This window comes from Lolium perenne, chromosome 2 (genome assembly GCF_019359855.2).
Source record: "Lolium perenne isolate Kyuss_39 chromosome 2, Kyuss_2.0, whole genome shotgun sequence".
Classification (NCBI taxonomy): domain Eukaryota; kingdom Viridiplantae; phylum Streptophyta; class Magnoliopsida; order Poales; family Poaceae; genus Lolium; species Lolium perenne.
The window spans coordinates 24,979,172-25,000,799 of record NC_067245.2 but is presented as its reverse complement, the minus strand read 5'-3'; positions in this window follow the sequence as shown (position 1 = coordinate 25,000,799).

Genomic DNA, 21,628 nt, shown 5'->3' with positions numbered 1-21,628 from the left:
TGGTCTCCTTATTGCATCTCGTCCCTGATACGTCTCTGACGTATCGATAATTTCTTATGTTCCATGCCACATTATTGATGTTATCTACATGTTTTATGCACACTTTATGTCATATTCGTGCATTTTCTGGAACTAACCTATTAACAAGATGCCGAAGTGCCAGTTGCTGTTTTCTGCTGTTTTTGGTTTCAGAAATCCTAGTAACGAAATATTCTCGGAATTGGACGAAATCAACGCCCAGGGTCCTATTTTGCCACGAAGCTTCCAGAAGTCCGAAGAGGAGTCGAAGTGGGGCCACGAGGTGGCCACACCCTAGGGCGGCGCGGCCCCCCCTCCCTCCCCTTGGCCGCGCGGCCCTGTGGTGTGGGGCCCTCGTGCCGCCTCCTGACCTGCCTTTCCGCCTACTTAAAGCCTCCGTTGCAAAACCCCCAGTACCGAGAGCCACGATACGGAAAACCTTCCAGAGACGCCGCCGCCGCCGATCCCATCTCGGGGGATCCAGGAGATCGCCTCCGGCACCCTGCCGGAGAGGGGATTCATCTCCCGTAGGACTCTACGCCGCCATGGTCGCCTCCGGAGTGATGTGTGAGTAGTCTACCCCTGGACTATGGGTCCATAGCAGTAGCTAGATGGTTGTCTTCTCCCCATTGTGCTTCATTGTCGGATCTTGTGAGCTGCCTAACATGATCAAGATCATCTATCTGTAATTCTATATGTTGCGTTTGTTGGGATCCGATGAATAGAGAATACTTGTTATGTTGATTATCAAAGTTATGTCTATGTGTTGTTTATGATCTTGCATGCTCTCCATTACTAGTAGATGCTCTGGCCAAGTAGATGCTTGTAACTCCAAGAGGGAGTATTTATGATCGATAGTGGGTTCATGTCTCCATTGATATCTGGGACAGTGACAGAAAGTTCTAAGGTTGTGGATGTGCTGTTGCCACTAGGGATAAAACATTGGTGCTATGTTCAAGGATGTAGTTACTGATTACATTACGCGCAATACTTAATGCAATTGTCTGTTGTTAGCAACTTAATACTGGAGGGGGTTCGGATGATAACCTGAAGATGGACTTTTTAGGCATAGATGCATGCTGGATGGTGGTCTATGTACTTTGTCGTAATGCCCAATTAAATCTCACTATATTCATCATAATATGTATGTGCATGGTCATGCCCTCTTTATTTGTCAATTGCCCAACTGTAATTTGTTCACCCAACATGCTGTTTATCTTATGGGAGAGACACCTCTAGTGAACTGTGGACCCCGGTCCAATTCTCTATACTGAAATACAATCTCTTGCCAATACTTGTTCTACTGTTTTCTGCAAACAATCATCTTCCACACAATACGGTTAATCCTTTGTTACAGCAAGCCGGTGAGATTGACAACCTCACTGTTTCGTTGGGGCAAAGTACTTTGGTTGTGTTGTGCAGGTTCCACGTTGGCGCCGGAATCTCTGGTGTTGCGCCGCACTACATCCCGCCGCCATCAACCTTCAACGTGCTTCTTGACTCCTACTGGTTCGATTAAACCTTGGTTTCTTACTGAGGGAAACTTGCCGCTGTGCGCATCACACCTTCCTCTTGGGGTTCCCAACGGACGTGTCAACCACACGCATCAGTCCCGCGCGCCAGGGTTCTAGGGCCGTCGCCGGCATCGCGCGGTAGTCACTGCAGTGGCTAATTCTCCATGCCCTCGCCACCCTCCGGCGCATCGTCGTTGTCACAGCACGTTCATCGTCGAGCTCCAGGACCCAAGCTCCAGTGGATGCCGGCGGGATGATACTAGAGAGGGAGGATGCTGACAGTAGGTGCGCAAGCATGGCCTGCGGCGACAATATGGAGACAACAGCCGCCACCTGTTTTTTTTTTGATAAAGGATGCTTTATTACTTTTGGGAAGCAATTACATCCAGCCTCTGCATAACCAGGATGCACACAGCCGTTTATGATAGTCAAGTCTAGAATAAAAAGATGCCAAACTAGAAACTAGGCGAAATACATATCGGAACGATGAAACGTAAAACGGCTATGATGGGGGTGGGGCTTCAATCCGTAGACTATGCTGCCACCCATGTAGGGAAAAAATATCCCTCGCCGTAGCCTCCAATCGTGTACAGACCTCCGTAAATAGGTCTCGGTTCTCCATACGCTGAAGAGGTAACCATGAACGAAGAATCCCCGTACATCTGTAGATAACCTGCAACAAAGAGGAGTTAATGTCATTAAAAATCTTGTCATTTCTACTCAGCCAAAGCGCCCAGATAACTGCTAGCGCCCCCACCCTAAGAAGCAACTTGAACCTTAAATCTGTACCATGAAGCCAATTACCAAAGACATTGGCCACACTAGTGGGAGGATACAAGGTAGACGCTACTTGAATGACAGACCAAATAGATCTCGCAAACTGGCACTGGAAGAAGAGGTGTTTAATAGTTTCATCATGATGACAAAAAACACATCTAGAGCTTCCTTGCCAATTCCGCTTAACAAGATTATCTTTGGTGAGGATGACTCCTCGACGAAGGTACCATCCAAAATTTTTGATTTTTAGTGGTATCTTCATCTTCCAAATTTTCTTATTATTATCAACTGGTAAATCAGAATGGATTATGGCAGTGTATAAGGATTTCACCGAGAATGAGCCATCTACATGTAAATTTCACCTAAATTCATCTGGTTCAGGCGATAGATTAACATCCCCCAACCTATGAATTAAAGCATTCCATGCCTCTAGCCTTTGCCCAAGCAAAACGCGTCGAAACGTCACATTCGGTGGAGAGGTAGCCATCAATGTGGCAATGATATCTCCCTTGCGACGAACGATACTATACAGTGCAGGATACTGTTCACTTAGGGGTGCATTGTCTAACCAAGCATCTCCATTCTTAATTGAGAAAGTACCATGACGAAAAAAGTCATTTTTTGACGCCATTAGACCAGCCCAGAAGTGTGAATCTCCAGGTTTCCAAACCACCTGAGATAACGTCTTGGAGCCTATATACTTTCTTCGGAGTATAGTTTGCCAAATCCCGTCCTCGGTAAGGAGCTTGAAAAGCCATTTACCTAGCAGAGCTGTGTTTTTGACTTCTAGGTCATGAACACCAAGCCCGCCTTGATCTTTAGGACTACAAACTACACTCCATTTAACCAGTCGATATTTCTTATTCCCACTATCCCCTTGCCAAAAGAATCTGGATTGATAATAATCGAGTTTGTGCAGAACTCCTTTTGGCAAAAGGAAGAATGATAACATATACAGTACCATATTTGTCAGTACCGAATTAATGAGTACCAATCTTCCTCCCAGAGATAGCAATTTGCCTTTCCAACTACTAAGGCTTTTCTGTAGTCTTTCCTCTACTATTTTCCATTCAGCGATCGTGAGTCTCCGGTAATGAATCGGTGCTGAGTAATAGTGAGGGTGGTTGACACGGCCACCCCTTCCTCGCAGCCCTCCTCAGGTTTCGCCCCCTCCCCGGCCCTCCCCTCCCACCGGCCTCTCTGTCTTGCATGTCCGACCCGCCCATTTGTGCTCGTGTCGTGATTCCTAAGTCTAGATTTGATCGGAGCCTGGTCCGGTACCTGACGGACCGATCCAGGGCATTCTTACTCTCGTTTGTTATTACATAAACCGGAGTGTGTGAGTAATTTGGTACTACTGATTTAGAACTGGAGGAATTCAGAGGGAGAGCCTTGTATACTAATGATGTTCTTTCTTCTCTGGCTACATACTTTATGTGCTCCGTTAAGATGCATAAGTCTGATTAAAAAATTGTGAGAAAGCCTGTAGGCAATTTGTTTTGGGCCATAAGGACGATTGCACAAACACATCAATAGTTAGCTGTCTGGGATCTAATTTGTAAGACTAAAATTGGGTGATTAATTTGGAAAGCTCTAATGAAGGGCTCCGTTTTAGGAAGTTGCATTTTTTTTGAGAGCTAATGTTCCCTTAGGTAGTTTTGTCTTGTTTTACCACAACAATGCTATGGTTCCCCTTCCCCATACTCAGCACTAATAATCAGCCTCATTCATGTGGCTTCACATAATGTCCTTGCTAGACCCCTATAGCAGCGAGACTTTGTAAGCCTGGATATAGTGCCTCTATCCTTTTTCTTGAAAGACTTCTATAAGTGGGAAATATATTTGTTTTTCCTAGACCAGGACATCAATTTAAGGTCTTTCAGATTATCTCCTCTTTATTTGCCTGGCTCCTTTCGGCTTAGGATTTTAATGAACTTCAACAAGTCGATGAAATTTGCATTTCACTGCTTATTCTTACTGACCAACAAGAGCCTGACAGTTGGGCTTTTGCATGGCTCCTCATCAGGGACAGGCTGAATAGTCGAGATATGATGTTGTGTAGACACTGGCACCTTTGATTATTCAGGCAGTATCTGTGTTTTGTGTTCTGATGGAATTTCGAAATATAGTTCTTTTGTTTTGGTTTGACTTTCTTATGTTGTTTTCCTTGAACAGATCATCTACAATGGTTGCGCTTTGCAGTAAGTGGGGATGTTTATTTCTCTGTTGGAAACTTTCCTGAATATGTGAAGTTATCTGGTCGAAAACTAAATGATATAATAGAGCTGCCGAAAGGGTTGACGAGAGAAGGAAAAACCCAACTGATTTTACTCTATCGAAGGTAATACTCATGTCCTTATTTCCATTAGGTAGATTTTTTTGTGTTTTCTCACTAAAAGAGATGATTTATACATTTGGTTCAGCACCAAGTTAGTTGATTCTTTGTGTACACCGTAGGCTGCAAAATATGGGGAGCCATGGTGCGATAGCCCTTGGGGGCTCGGGTAGAGCAGGATGAGACATCAAATGTAATGCCATGAGTGCGCAATATTTGGGCAATTCTTTTGGCATACATGGTGGATGGGAGGACATGGTATTTCCGCACCATAAAAATGAGATTGCTCAAAGCTGTGTGGCATGGTGTGACAACAATATAAATTACAGGTTGCACAATGTTTTGTCAATGTAAACGGCCAGAAAATATCTAAGTCGCTCTGTACTTTCTTACTATATGCAACTTAATGGTCTGATTAATTTATTACTTTCATTTCCAAATAAGTATACCCTTCTTTCTTGAAGATTGCCAACCTTTTCAGGTTATAGAGTTGTACCCCCACTTTCTATGGGGATTTTTTTACTTGGTACTCACTATAGGGCCACGATCAACTACACAGTAGAGCGGCTTAATGTTGCATTAGATAGATTGTACTATACACTTATCAGGTATATTCTATCTTTATATGTAATGGCTTCAGGCTATTGATATCTTTTGCTAATATATGTTCACATGAACTGCTTACATGCCTAATAAGAATCTGTGTATACTATTGCTGGTGGGTTTCTGTGGACATTGGGGTAGTGTGTAGCTGTGTACAAGAACGTAGAATAACATTAACCAGTTTAAACAACATTAATACAGTCTGGACTATTTTCTTTTATAACTGCATGTGGGATATGAGGAAGCCTGGATTTTTTTCTTTTATAACTGCATGTGGGATATTTCTTGGCTTCAGGAAGCCTGGAATTTTTCAGGCCTTCTTATTTTGGCTTTTCTTGTAGAAAGCATATGTACATATTCCAACAGTGATCATCCTACTGAGAAAAGTAACGCATAAAGGGTTATTGTTCAGCCAACGTACTTGTGTATCTAGAGGAAAGTTTGGTTACTATCTTTGACAAATTTAATTACATACCCATGTTGTTCTCTCACATTTTTAAGACAGAGTGGTAGCAACCTATTTCTATAAATTGTAATCACTTATATCCAATTGGTGATACAAGAAGAGCACGGTTGCATACCTTTTAGCCGAGGCACTGCCACAAACTCTACATATGTTATATTTTTTATAAGTATGCCATCACTTTGTGTAGAAAATCTGGCGGACAATGTTACAGGACAAGCTAACATAATTTTTTCCTGATATATCATACATAGCTACTTGGGATATATTTTGTAGCTGCTTTGAGCGGGCTGACCACTTGAATCAGTAAATGCAGTTTGCTAAACAACAGGCAGGGACAATAACAAATGTTTTAGAAATATCACGGGTTTGTTGGCTTGAATTTTAGATTCCCGAGTTTCAACTGCGGTATGTCGCATTTATCTGCACTACATTCCTATTTTTCAGATGTGTGCCCTAGATTTCTTACGGTGATTTTCAATAAATTAATTACTACGTATATCCAACTTATTAAATACACTAGGATAGCTGATTTCAAATTTTGGGACTGGAGCCTTTGCTAATCTTCTCATTTGAGCTAACCTTGCAGTAGTGAAGTGTTACTGAATTTCTTTCTATTTTTTCCATCGCAGAGTTTGTTTTGTTAAATTTAAATTTTATTATAAAAGGCGAGGATGTGCTTGTTTGTTATGTGGGTTCACCACTTAAGGAGAAAAAGCACCTGATATTGTGCACTTGTGCAACAACCCTAAAGAGGAGTATGTGAGGAGAAAAGTTAGAGGATTTTTGGAGTGGAAACCTCTCCAATTCGAGATTTCTATTGATATGGGTATGTATGAAATATTTTCAGTGATTTTCACCAATTTCAATCACAGACAACAAACAACAGACTGTAAAGTCAAAAGCATGTGACCATATACCTTTTTGTTGTTGTGAGTAATCTACTATGTGAGTTTGCACTTGCTCTCTCAGATCCATTATGTACATTCTTTGCAGTCAATAAATTTGAATTTCTCTCTTTCCATGTATAAATTGTAAAAGTAGAATTGCATATAATGTTGAAGAAGTCTAACTAAATACAAGTGACTGGCACAAGCCACCGAACGTGTGCAAGCGGATGCGGAGGCCGGGGTGGACCTTGTCTCCACCTGATCAACGAGTGGCGGACAAGAGGAGGGACATGACGCCGGCACCTGGTGGGGTGAGGGCCTCAGAGTGGTGGAGAGTAGATGGCAGATGAGGGAGCAGTCACGGCCGTGGCCCATAGGTGAGTGGGAGAAAAAGCGAGGCCAAGGGCGAAGATACGGGAAGAGAGTGGGTAACTCATATGTAAGGTCTAGGTCCATGTGTCAATTTTTAAGTATTTGCAGGTGATTTAGAACATTTTGGGATCAAGAATTATACCTCCAAATCCAATGCGTCCACCAGTCTAAAATTTTAGACAATAACATGTATGCGTACAATACCTATTCCACGATCTTGTTAAATTCTTCTAAGTTTATTCTTTGGTAAGAATGGAAAAACATACAATTATAGAGACCGTGGCAACGCACGGGCATTTAACCAATTTTATTAAAGTTTCACTTGTGTTTCCACTATTAGTTTTATATTAGACAAATGATAAAAGGCTCACCAATCTCAGAGCGGAAGGTGGACGGTAGATGTGGCACCGGTAGGTACCGTTGCCGGTTACTCGCAGTAAGTGTAAGAAAAGTTATACTACTATAGTGTGTACTCTCGATCAACTTGTATTTATAAGATTCCCCGCAAAATAGGAACTCATTTTAAGATAAGCCACCTCAATTTGACTTGACCAAGAGTTTGAGTTGCAGAGTTTCTCATACTCCCTGAATTTCAGAATGTATGTATTGGGGATTCGAACGGTTTCACGAACCAAGAAAGGACCTAAACGGACACCAAATCTTGAATTACAGTAGACGAATATCGTTTCCAAAAATAAACCGACTCCACGTACGTTTCGCACCTAATTACGGATCTTCCACCCAATCTACCCTGTCTCCCGTCGATGGCCGCCGGTAACCTGGGCGGCAGGCCCTACGCCGCCGCAGGTAGAAGCGCCAACGTTCACTCTCCGACCCTGCCCGTCGGATTCCTCTGCGACGCCGAGGCCGCCCTCGCCGTCTTCCGCGGCACCCGCCGCGGCAGCCGACTAGACCACAACACACGCCTCAAGACCCTCACGTTCTCCGTGGACAAAGACCTCTACCGCGCCGCCAAACCGTGCTGGATACTCCGGGACAGCGTCGATCAGGCAGACGACGAGGACAGGGTTTGCGGCCTCGCCCTCGCCCACCCCGCCACATCCGAGCTGGAGGAGCTCTACCTCACCCGCAAAGAATGGTCGTGCGGTTTTGAGTACCGCCCACGCCTCGAATACCTCTCGTGCGGCGGCACGCTCCGGGTGCTGGAGCTCAAGCGCTGCAACCTCGATCCGCCGACGACGGCGGAGGCGCGGTGCAAGGTGATGGCTTTTCCGAGCCTCACAGATCTGCGGCTGGAAAGATGCTTTGTCTCGGAGGGGTATCTCCAGGCCGTTGTCAACGCCGCGACGGCGCTCGCCAAGCTCGTGCTGGTGAACGTCAAGTACACGGTGGCGGAGAAGACGGATTGCGCCGGGCGGTCCTCCGGCTCCGGAGACAAATCTTTCGGACTGGGCTTCCGTCTCAGGTGCCCGACAGTCACCGCATTGGTGCTCGACACCAGGTGCAACGAGAGGCACGAGGTTTTGGTTAAGAACGGCGGCATCGAGCTCGACATGCCAAGCTTGCTCTCCCTCAACTACAGGGGATTCCCCGTCAAGCTCTCGCTGACGGCGCCTTCCCCGGAACTCACACGAGTCGAGCTTGACACCACTTACTATGATGGTGACCGCGTCGAACACTATGAGCCCACGGCGAGCATGCTCACAAGCCTCTCAAGCATGAGGTCCTTGACGCTGCACATGCGCTGCCTCGACGAGATAGTCACTGGCCAGGCCAGCCTGCCTACTTTCCCAAACCTAAACCTCCTCGAAATAAACGGGGAAAACGAGTACATGAACACCGACACGCAGTTAGCAATGGCCAGGCTGCTTGGCTCTTGCCCGGCCATGTCCGAACTCCGGCTTATGTTGAACAATAAACCGGCTAATCGGTTCTACCGGAAGTCCAAGAAGGATCCACCTGGAGGGTCCTTCAGCGTATCCATGGATCGATTCAAAAGGCTCGCCTACCTGGCCAATGCTCAAGGTGGCAACGGCTCCGGAGTTTCTTGCGAGATCTCGGAGCCCGCCGCCTTGAGCAGCTGCAACTTCGGCTGCTTGCGCAAGGTGACGCTACAGTTTAAGGCCAATGAGCTCGACTGTTTCCCAGTCCAGCTCGCCAAGTTCCTGGTGGAGAACGCCATGGCTCTCAAGGAGATGCACGTCGACGACGGGGTACAGTTTTGGACAGACCACCTGTACAACAATCTTGCAAGATGGAGAGCTGATTCATTCCGGAGGAAAAATCTGAAGGACACGGGAGGGTTTAGGGTCTATAAATCTGCCAGTGCCTAGCTGACTCTGTGTTAGATTCTGATTATTATTGTACGGATAGTTTTTTCCCACTTCGGTCTGTGCACTGTTTGGCTAGATATATAGGAGATTGGTTCAAATTAATCGACAAAAACTGGCGATAATAAATCGGCAACAATTCAAGTTCCATACTCTTTTCATTCCTCACAAACAAGAAAGTTCTCTTCATCTTTAAACAAAATTAAGGGCTTCCTTGATTCAAAATATCTTACATAATATAATTGGGAGGTTCCGAAGATTTATTCTATGTGGGTTGTTTGATTTGAATGATCGAAAAAACTTTTTCTAAAAACTCGTTTGCACTACGTATATTTCGAAGGAAAATTCTATGAAACAAAAGTCTTGAACCTCTCGGAGAGGATAAGTTGTTGTTCTGCCAAAAGTGAAGGCATCACTCTCGTTCCCTACCGATGTTGGGGTGGGAAAGCATGGGAAGGGAACATGTTAAACATCATTGTACTCGATGCCATAAGTAATGAGTGTTCGTCCTTGGTCTACGCAGATCAGGGCCCAACTAACTCGTAAATCATTCTGCTGGTCTACGCAGATCAGGGTCCAACTAACTCGTAAATCATTCTACTAGTCTAAGCAGATCAGGGTCCAACTAACTCGTAAAACGTTCAACTGATCTAAGCAGATCAGGGCCCAACTAATGTGTGAAACACTCTACTTGTTCACAGTGATGGGGGTGCAACTATTCTCTGAACTTCTACAAGATCAAACCATTTAATGTTTGACCATATGATTTTAGAAAGAAGTATCAATATGTACAATATTGTCCAGAAACTCAATTCGGCTCCCGGGTGCGTATGATGTCTCTATCATAAAAACATATTTTCAAGTGTTAAAAGATTTTGATAAAAAAATTACATGTACATCTCCATAATATATGTGTATTCGTCAAGTTTCACGAAAAAATGATATTTTTTGTAGTCTAAGCGAAAAAGAGAAAATTTATCTCGTGACAAGTCTTTATTTCAGCACCGAATTTTGTCTTTTTTACACACACCGTATGACATGTCGATTTTTCATGAAACGACTTTGTGAGCGCGTAGCACATAAAGATGTACGTGTGAAATTTTTGTTTCAATTGTTTTAACATTTTAAAATGTGTCTAACATGTATTTTCAAAATAAAGGAAGCATACGCTCCCATGTGTCAAAACATCACTCCCCAATATTGTCAAACCAATATCTTCGGCTTTCTCTACTATCTAATATGTTGTACTACATCATGAAATATATTTTGAGGTTAATTTTATAGTGTCAAATCATCTCTATAGTGTGACCATGATATTAGAAAATAGTATCAACATGTAGAATGTCAAATCAATATCGCTGGCTTTCTCCCTCTTGAATACTGGCGGAGCTTCGTTGGGGCTAAACCGGGCCATGGCCCGCCCAACTTTTCTGCTATATCTTTTTTTACTCCTATGCATCGAAACCCAGCCCATCAATATCCTGCGAGTTACGTTGCCTTTATATGGTCGCTCAGTTCTCCCAGTCACGTTCTGTCGAGAGAATCCAATGCCATGGGGACGGAGGGCGACTGGCTATCGTCAGGTCTAGCAATTTATACCGAAAAACAAGAGGGGGTCAGGGGAAATCGGTGGAGCAGGAGCTTCACATGAGGTAGCACCATCGCGCGGCCACCTGCAACCAGGGAGCGGCCACAGCTACCAGCCGGCAAGTGATGCTGCGACCCAATTAAGCCCCTACCTCTTTTCTAATTTCCCTGCCCATGTACATTCATTTCTTTCCCTAATTGTTGGTTAGAAATTTGATATCACAGAAAACTTTTTACCGAATTCGCTCTTCAATTTCGAAAACTGCAACAGCCATGGGAACATAACAATCTGAGTAATGGCTAACGTCTAATGAAGTGGAACGGTTTAGAACAAAAAATGTGATTCCTATTAGTGTGTCCTGCCCAAGGATTTTTTTCCAAGCTCCGCCACTGCTCTTGAAGGCGGTGGAAGGACGGATTAACGTTGTCCTAAAGCCCATGCCGATGGCTCCTATCTGAGATGCAAAGCCGATATCGAAGTGCAAGCCAACATAAAAGATTACACTTCGGTGTTGCATACGATCGCCAAACTGCCTTGTACATACGACATGTTGTGCTCCCTTGGCATAACAACTTGTACGTGCTTTTGGCTGAGTATTTTCCCTCCATCGATCCTTTTCAAAGGTATTCGTCAGTTTCCTTGGCATCTCTCTCCAGTCTCTCCACATGCTCCCAAAGTTTGATGCACATGCACGTTTCAACTGTCATAGAGTCGGTGACACATGAAAACAATTTTTTCACAACATGAAAAGTAGAAGATTTGTTATACCTGCAATGCAAGTATAGCGAGTCTTCTACTTTTCATATTGTGAATCTTGCTACGAGGCTTCACAAGAGAAAAACGCTGGCCCTCCTTTTTAACCTTGACATCCGAAAAGTGTTTGACTCCGTGCATTGGGACTACATTGTTGACCTTCTCTAAAAGAGGGGTTTCCCACCCCGCTTCTGGAATTGGATTGTGGCCTTGCTTGTTACCGCCTCCTCGAGGGTCCTTCTTAATGGGGTGGCCGGCCCGCCAATCAAGCATGGCTGGGGGCTTCACCAAGGGGACCCTTTGTCGCCCCTACTTTTTTTCCTCACTATCGACCCCATTACCCAACTCCTTGAGCTCGCATCTGCTCATGGTTTGCTTCATAAGATTGCTAGGCGGACTATCATTTTGAGGACCTATCTTTACGCCAACGATGCGGCAATCTTCTTTGCGCCCTCCAAGCACAACGTACAAAACCTCACCGCCATCCTTGAAGGCTTTGGAGAGGTCACGGGCCTTTGCACTAACTTCCACAAGAGCTCCATCGTGCTTATTTGTTGTGGCAACATCGACCTTGATGACATCCTTCATGGCACCCCGGTTCTTAGGACTTCGCTCCCGTTGAAGTATCTTGGGTTACCTCTCTCCATTTGGTGCCTCCGTAGAGCGGATTTCCAATCTCTTGAGGACCGAGTGGCCTGGAAAATCCCCTCTTGGAATGGGAAACTTGTTAACTTGGCGGGACATAACGCGCTTGTCAAGTCCGTCCTTGCCTCTCAAGCTATCTACCAGTTCACATCCCTCAATGTCCCTACCGGCTCCATGCTCAATATAAAGAAAATGGAAAGAGCCTTTTTGTGGGCGGGCACCGACAAGGTCACCGGCGTACAATGCAAGGCCAATTGGTGATGGGATTCGTAGCATAGAAAACAAAAAATTCCTACTGCAAGAATGAATAACAAGCCAAGATCCAATCTAGAATATGGTAGCAACGAGAAGATAATGAGATTAACCCTCGAAGATTTACAAAGCCTACAAGATTAGATCTCGTTGCTGCTGTAGTCGATCACTTGCCGCTTTCGAAAGTGCGTAGAAGATCTTGACGGTGCCACAGTCGGGCAGCACCTCCGTACTCGGTCACACGTTCGGTGTTGATGATGACGTCCTTCTCCCCGTTCCAGCGGGCAGCCGAAGTAGTAGATCCTCCTCGGAATCCCGACAGCACGACTGCGTGGTGGCGGTGGTGGTGGAGATCTCTGGCAGGGCTTCGCCTAAGCGCTACGGGAGAGAGGTGGAGGAGGGAGTGGTGCTAGGGTTTGGGAGAGGGGCTCTCTTGGGCGCCAGCCTTGGGGGGCCCTAGGTGGTGCGTCCAACATGTAGGATGCCCCTCCCTCTCCTCCTCATTATATAGGTGGAACACCCAAGTGTTTGCCCAAAGATCTGAATAAGACCCCAATTCAAAAACTGTCATATGGACGAAACCTAGAGGGACAGGGACTCTCCCCTTCCCCCTTGTTGGCCGGCCAAGGAGGTGGAGTCCACCATGGACTCCACCCTCCCACTTGGTTGGATGGTTGGGGTTGGTGATGTCCTGGATCCCATCCGAGACTCCGAACAAACATTCGAACTCCGTTCCATATTCCATATCTACTTAAAACGACATCAAACCTTAAGTGTGTCACCCTACGGTTCGTGAACTATGTAGACATGGTTGAGACTCCTCTCCGACCAATAACCAATAGCGGGATCTGGAGATCCATAATGGCTCCCACATATTCAATGATAACTTAGTGATCGATTGAACCATTTACATACGATACCGATTCCCTTTGTCACGCGATATTTTACTTGTCCGAGGTTTGATCATCGGTATCTCCATACCTCGTTTAACCTCGTCACTGACAAGTACTCTTACTCGTACCGTGGTATATCATCTCTTGTGAACTATTCACATGCTTGCAAGCTAATAAGACGACATTCCACCGAGAGGGCCCAGAGTATATCTATCCGTCATCGGGATGGACAAATCCCACTCTTGATCCATATGCCTCAACTCACACTTTCCGAATACTTAATCCCACCTTTATAACCACCCATTTACGCAGTGACGTTTGATGTAATCAAAGTACCCTTTCGGTATAAGTGATTTACATGATCTCATGGTCGAAGTACTAGGTAACTATGTATCGAAAGCTTATAGCAAATTGAACTTAATGACGTGATCTTATGCTACGCTTATTTGGGTGTGTCCATTATATCATTCATCTAATGACATAACCTTGTTATTAATAACATCCAATGTTCATGATCACGAAACCATGATCATATATTAATCAACAAACTAGTTATACAAGAGGCTTACTAGGGACTCTGGTTGTTTACACAACACACATGTATCAATGTTTCGGTTAATACAATTATAGCGTGGTATGCAAACATTTATCATAAACACAAACATATATTATAATAACCACTTTATTATTGCCTCTTGGGCATATCTCCAACAATTGGGATATTGTTTGTAGACCCAAAAATCTTGGTGGTCTTGGTGTTCTCAGTGCCGAGTTCTTCTCTCATCCTCTTCGGTTACGGTGGCCTTGGAAGGAATGGAAAGAGACATCCAAGATTTGGGTGGGTCTAGGCAACCCTTGCAATGATACAGATACAGACCTCTTCTATGCCTCCACTACCATTATGGTGGGCAATGGGGAGAATGTTGGAGATTTGCCCAAGAGGCAATAATAAAGTGGTTATTATAATATATCTTTATGTTTATGATAAATATTTGCATATCATGCTATAATTGTATTAACCGAAACATTGATACATGTGTGTTATGTAAACAACAAGGAGTCCCTAGTAAGCCTCTTGTATAACTAGCTTGTTGATTAATAGATGATCATGGTTTCGTGATCATGAACATTGGATGTTACTAATAAAAAGGTTATGTCATTAGGTGAATAATATAATGGACACACACCCAAATAAGCGTAGCATAAAGATCACGTCAATAGGTTCAGTTTGCTATAAGCTTTTGATACATAGTTACCTACTCCTTCGACCATGAGATCATGTAAATCACTTATACCGGAAGGGTACTTCGATTACATCAAACACCACTGCCTAAATGGGTGGTTATAAATGTGGGATTAAGTATTCAGAAAGTATGAGTTGAGGCATATGGATCAAGAGTGGGATTTGTCCATCCCGATGACGGATAGATATACTCTGGGCCCTCTCGGTGGAATGTCGTCTGATTAGCTTGCAAGCATGTGAATAGTTCACAAGAGATGATATGCCACGGTACGAGTAAAGACTACTTGTGGGAGACGAGGTTGAACAAGGTATGGAGATACCGATGATCAAACCTCGGACAAGTAAAATATCGCGAGACAAAGGGAATCCGTATCGTATGTAAATGGTTCAATCGATCACTAAGTTATCGTTGAATATGTGGGAGCCATTATGGATCTCCATATCCCGCTATTGGTTATTGGTCGGAGAGGAGTCTCGACCATGTCTGCATAGTTCATGAACCGTAGGGTGACACACTTAAGGTTTGATGTCGTTTTAAGTAGATATGGAATATGGAATGGAGTTCGAATGTTTGTTCGGAGTCTCGGATGGGATCCAGGACATCACGAGGAGGTCCGGAGAATAAGATTCATATATAGGAAGTCACTTTCCAAGTTTGGAAATGATCTGGTGCATTTATGGAAGGCGCTAGAATGTTCAAGAACTTTCCAGAATAAATCACCATGGAAGGTAGAGTCCCGGTTGGACTCCACCAACCCTAACCAGCCAACCAAGTGGGAGGGTGGAGTCCATGGTGGACTCCACCTCCTTGGCCGGCCAACAAAGGGGGAAAGGGAGAGTCCCTGTCCCCCTAGGTTTCGTCCATATGTCAGTTTTTAAATTGGGGTCTTATTCAGATCTTTGGGCAAACCCTTGGGTGTTCAACCTATATAATGAGGGGGAGAGGGAGGGGGGAGCCTACACCAAGTTGGCCGCACCACCAAGGCCCCCCCAGGCCGGCGCCCAAGCAGCCCCCCTCTCCCAAACTCTAGCCTCTCTCCTCCTCCATCTTCTCCCAAAGCGCTTAGGCGAAGCCCTGCCGGAGATCTCCACCGCCACCGACACCACGCCGTCGTGCTGCCAGGATTCCGAGGAGGATCTATGACACGCGTACAACACGCGACCGTTGGGAACCCCAAGTGGAAGGTGTGATGCGTACAGCAGTAAGTTTTCGTCAGTAAGAAACCAAGGTTTATCGAACCAGTAGGAGTCAAGAAGCACATTGAAGGTTGATGGCGGCAGAGTGTAGTGCGGCGCAACACCAGGGATTCCGGCGCCAACATGGAACCTGCACAACACAACCAAATTACTTTGCCCCAACGTGACAGTGAGGTTGTCAATCTCACCGGCTTGCTGTAACAAAGGATTAGATGTATAGTGTGGATGATGATGTTTGCAGAAAACAGTAGAACTAGTATTGCAGTAGATTGTATTCGATGTAAAAGAATGGACCGGGGTCCACAGTTCACTAGTGGTGTCTCTCCCATAAGATAAATAGCATGTTGGGTGAACAAACTACAGTTGGGAAATTGACAAATAAAGAGGGCATGACCATGCACATACATGGTATGATGAGTATTATGAGATTTAATTGGGCATTACGACAAAGTACATAGACCGCTATCCAGCATGCATCTATGCCTAAAAATTCCACCTTCAGGTTATCATCCGAACCCCTTCCAGTATTAAGTTGCAAACAACAGACAATTGCATTAAGTATGGTGCGTAATGTAATCAACAAATACATCCTTAGACATAGCATTGATGTTTTATCCCTAGTGGCAACAACACATCCACAACCTTAGAACTTTTCACACATCGTGCCAGATTTAATGGAGGCATGAACCCACTATCGAGCATAAATACTCCCTCTTGGAGTTACAAGTAACGACTTGGCCAGAGCCTCTACTAATAACGGAGAGCATGCAAGATCATAAACAACACATAGATAATAGATTGATAATCAACATAGCATAGTATTCCATATTCATCGGATCCCAACAAACGCAACATGTAGCATTACAAATAGATGATTGATACGTCTCCGACGTATCGATAATTTCTTATGTTCCATGCCACATTATTGATGTTATCTACATGTTTTATGCACACTTTATGTCATATTCGTGCATTTTCTGGAACTAACCTATTAACAAGATGCCGAAGTGCCAGTTGCTGTTTTCTGCAATTTTTGGTTTCAGAAATCCTAGTAACGAAATATTCTCGGAATTGGACGAAATCAACGCCCAGGGTCCTATTTTGCCACGAAGCTTCCAGAAGTCCGAAGAGGAGACGAAGTGGGGCCACGAGGTGGCCACACCCTAGGGCGGCGCGGCCCTGTGGTGTGGGGCCCTCGTGCCGCCTCTTGACCTGCCCTTCCGCCTACTTAAAGCCTCCGTCGCGAAACCCCCAGTACCGAGAGCCACGATACGGAAAACCTTCCAGAGACACCGCCGCCGCCGATCCCATCTCGGGGGATCCAGGAGATCGCCTCCGGCACCCTGCCGGAGAGGGGAATCATCTCCCGGAGGACTCTACGCTGCCATGGTCGCCTCCGGAGTGATGTGTGAGTAGTCTACCCCTGGACTATGGGTCCATAGCAGTAGCTAGATGGTTGTCTTCTCCCCATTGTGCTTCATTGTCGGATCTTGTGAGCTGCCTAACATGATCAAGATCATCTATCTGTAATTCTATATGTTGCGTTTGTTGGGATCCGATGAATAGAGAATACTTGTTATGTTGATTATCAAAGTTATGTCTATGTGTTGTTTATGATCTTGCATGCTCTCCGTTACTAGTAGATGCTCTGGCCAAGTAGATGCTTGTAACTCCAAGAGGGAGTATTTATGCTCGATAGTGGGTTCATGCCTCCATTGATATCTGGGACAAGGACGAGAAAGTTCTAAGGTTGTGGATGTGCTGTTGCCACTAGGGATAAAACATTAGTGCTATGTTCAAGGATGTAGTTACTAGTTACATTACGCGCAATACTTAATGCAATTGTCTGTTGTTAGCAACTTAATACTGGAGGGGGTTCGGATGATAACCTAAAGGTGGACTTTTTAGGCATAGATGCATGCTGGATGGCGGTCTATGTACTTTGTCGTAATGCCCAATTAAATCTCACTATACTCATCATAATATGTATGTGCATGGTCATGCCCTCTTTATTTGTCAATTGCCCAATTGTAATTTGTTCACCCAACATGCTGTTTATCTTATGGGAGAGACACCTCTAGTGAACTGTGGACCCCGGTCCAATTCTCTATACTGAAATACAATCTACTGCAATACTTGTTCTACTATTTTCTGCAAACAATCCTCTTCCACACAATACGGTTAATCCTTTGTTACAGCAAGCCGGTGAGATTGACAACCTCACTGTTTCGTTGGGGCAAAGTACTTTGGTTGTGTTGTGCAGGTTCCACGTTGGCGCCGGAATCTCTGGTGTTGCGCCGCACTACATCCCGCCGCCATCAACCTTCAACGTGCTTCTTGACTCCTACTGGTTCGATTAAACCTTGGTTTCTTACTGAGGGAAACTTGCCGCTGTGCGCATCACACCTTCCTCTTGGGGTTCCCAACGGACGTGTCAACCACACGCATCAAGCAAATTTCTGGCGCTGTTGCCGGTGACCTGAAGAAAAGCTACACCACAAAGATTTCTATCTCCCACGCCAACTTCACGCCAGAAGCAAATTTCTGGCGCCGTTGCCGGGGAGATCAAGACACGCTGCAAGGGGAGTCTCCACATCCCAATCTCTTTACTTTGTTTTTGTCTTGCTTAGTTTTATTTACTACTTTGTTTGCTACACTAAATCAAAATACAAAAAAATTAGTTGCTAGTTTTACTTTATTTGCTATCTTGTTTGCTATATCAAAAACACAAAAAAATTAATTACTTGCATTTACTTTATCTAGTTTGCTTTATTTACTGTTGCTAAAATGGCCAACCCTGAAAATACTAAGTTGTGTGACTTCACAACCACAAATAATAATGATTTCTTATGCACACCTATTGCTCCACCTGCTACTACAGCAGAATTATTTGAAATTAAACCTGCTTTACTGAATCTTGTTATGCGAGAGCAATTTTCTGGTGTTAGTTCTGATGATGCTGCTGCCCATCTTAATAATTTTGTTGAACTATGTGAAATGCAAAAATATAAAGATGTAGATGGTGACATTATAAAATTAAAATTGTTCCCTTTCTCATTAAGAGGAAGAGCTAAAGATTGGTTGCTATCTCTGCCTAAGAATAGTATTGATTCATGGACTAAATGCAAGGATGTTTTTATTGGTAGATATTATCCCCCTACTAAAATTATATCTTTGAGGAGTAGCATAATGAATTTTAAACAATTAGATACTGAACATGTTGCTCAAGCTTGGGAAAGAATGAAATCTCTGGTTAAAAATTGCCCAACCCATGGACTGACTACTTGGATGATCATCCAAACCTTCTATGCAGGACTAAATTTTTCTTCGCGGAATTTATTGGATTCAGCTGCTGGAGGTACCTTTATGTCCATCACTCTTGGTGAAGCAACAAAGCTTCTTGATAATATGATGATCAACTACTCTGAATGGCACACGAAAAGAGCTCCACAAGGTAAGAAGGTAAATTCAGTCGAAGAAACCTCTTCCTTGAGTGATAAGATTGATGCTATTATGTCTATGCTTGTGAATGATAGGACTAATATTGATCCTAATAATGTTCCGTTAGCTTCATTGGTTGCACAAGAAGAACATGTTGATGTAAACTTCATTAAAAATAATAATTTCAGCAACAATGCTTACCGGAACAATTCTAGTAACAACTATAGGCCATATCCTTATAATAATGGTAACGGTTATGCTAATTCTTATGGGAATTCTTACAATAATAATAGGAACACACCCCCTGGACTTGAAGTCATGCTTAAAGAATTTATTAGTACACAAACTGCTTTTAACAAATCTGTTGAAGAAAAGCTTGGGAAAATTGATATACTTGCTTCTAAAGTCGATAGTCTTGCTGCTGATGTTGATCTTTTGAAATCAAAAGTTATGCCTAATGAGAATCATCATAATAAAATTGTTACTACAGCAAATGCCATCCAAGTTAGAATTAATGAGAATATAAGATTGATGGCTGAACTGCGTGCTAGGTGGGATAGAGAAGAAAATGAAAAACTAGCTAAAGAGAAGAATGTAGCTAAAGTTTGGACTATTACCACCACTAGTAATGCTAATGCTACACATGTTGCTGCACCTCCTACTATTAATAATAAAAGAATTGGTGTTAGCAATGTTTCCACTTCTAATGCAAAGCGAGAAACTACCTGAAATCGCTAAAACTGCTTAAACCGCTCGTGATAAAACTGCTGAAATTTTTTCCAACATTGGGGATGATGATCCCATTGCTTTAGATTATAATGGTTTGAATTTTGATGATTGCCACATCTCTGAAGTTATAAAGTTCTTGCAAAAACTTGCTAAAAGTCCTAATGCTAGTGCTATAAATTTGGCTTTCACGCAACATATTACAAATGCTCTCATAAAAGCTAGAGAAGAGAAACTAGAGCGCGAAGCCTCTATTCCTAGAAAGCTAGAGGATGGTTGGGAGCCCATCATTAAGATGAAGGTTAAAGATTTTGATTGTAATGCTTTATGTGATCTTGGTGCAAGTATTTCCGTTATGCCTAAGAAAATTTATAATATGCTTGACTTGCCACCGCTGAAAAATTGTTATTTGGATGTTAATCTTGCTGATCATTCTACAAAGAAACCTTTGGGGAAGTTGATAATGTTCGCATTACCGTTAACAATAACCTTGTCCCCGTTGATTTTGTTGTCTTGGATATTGAATGCAATGCATCTTGTCCCATTATATTGGGAAGACCTTTTCTTCGAACTGTTGGTGCTATCATTGATATGAAGGAAGGTAATATAAAATATCAATTTCCTCTCAAGAAAGGTATGGAACACTTCCCTAGAAAGAGAATGAAGTTACCTTTTGATTCTATTATGAGAACAAATTATGATGTTGACACTTCGTCTCTTGATAATACTTGATACGCACTTTCTGCGCCTAGCTGAAAGGCGTTAAAGAAAAGCGCTTATGGGAGACAACCCATGTTTTTACCTACAGTACTTTGTTTTTATTTTGTGTCTTGGAAGTTGTTTACTACTGTAGCAACCTCTCCTTATCTTAGTTTAGTGTTTTATTGTGCCAAGTAAAGTCGTTGATAGAAAAGTTCATACTAGATTTGGATTACTGCGCAGAAACAGATTTCTTTGCTGTCACGAATCTGGGCTGTTTTCCCTGTAGGTAACTCAGAAAATTATGCCAATTTACGTGAGTGATCCTCAGATATGTACGCAACTTTCATTCAATTTGAGCATTTTCATTTGAGCAAGTCTGGTGCCTCGATAAAATTCGTCAATACGAACTGTTCTGTTTTGATAGATTCTGCCTTTTATTTCGCATTGCCTCTTTTGCTATGTTGGATGAATTTCTTTGATCCATTAATGTCCAGTAGCTTTATGCAATGTCCAGAAGTGTTAAGAATGATTGTGTCACCTCTGAACATGTTAATTTTTATTGTCGCTAACCCTCTAATGAGTTGTTCTAAGTTTGGTGTGGAGGAAGTTTTCAAGGATCAAGAGAGGAGTATGATGCAACATGATCAAGGAGAGTGAAAGCTCTAAGCTTGGGGATGCCCCGGTGGTTCACCCCTGCATATATTAAGAAGACTCAAGCGTCTAAGCTTGGGGATGCCCAAGGCATCCCCTTCTTCATCGATAACATTATCAGGTTCCTCCCCTGAAACTATATTTTTATTCCATCACATCTTATGTGCTTTGCTTGGAGCGTCGGTTTGTTTTTGTTTTTTGTTTTGTTTGAATAAAATGGATCCTAGCATTCATCTTATGGGAGAGAGACACGCTCCGCTGTAGCATATGGACA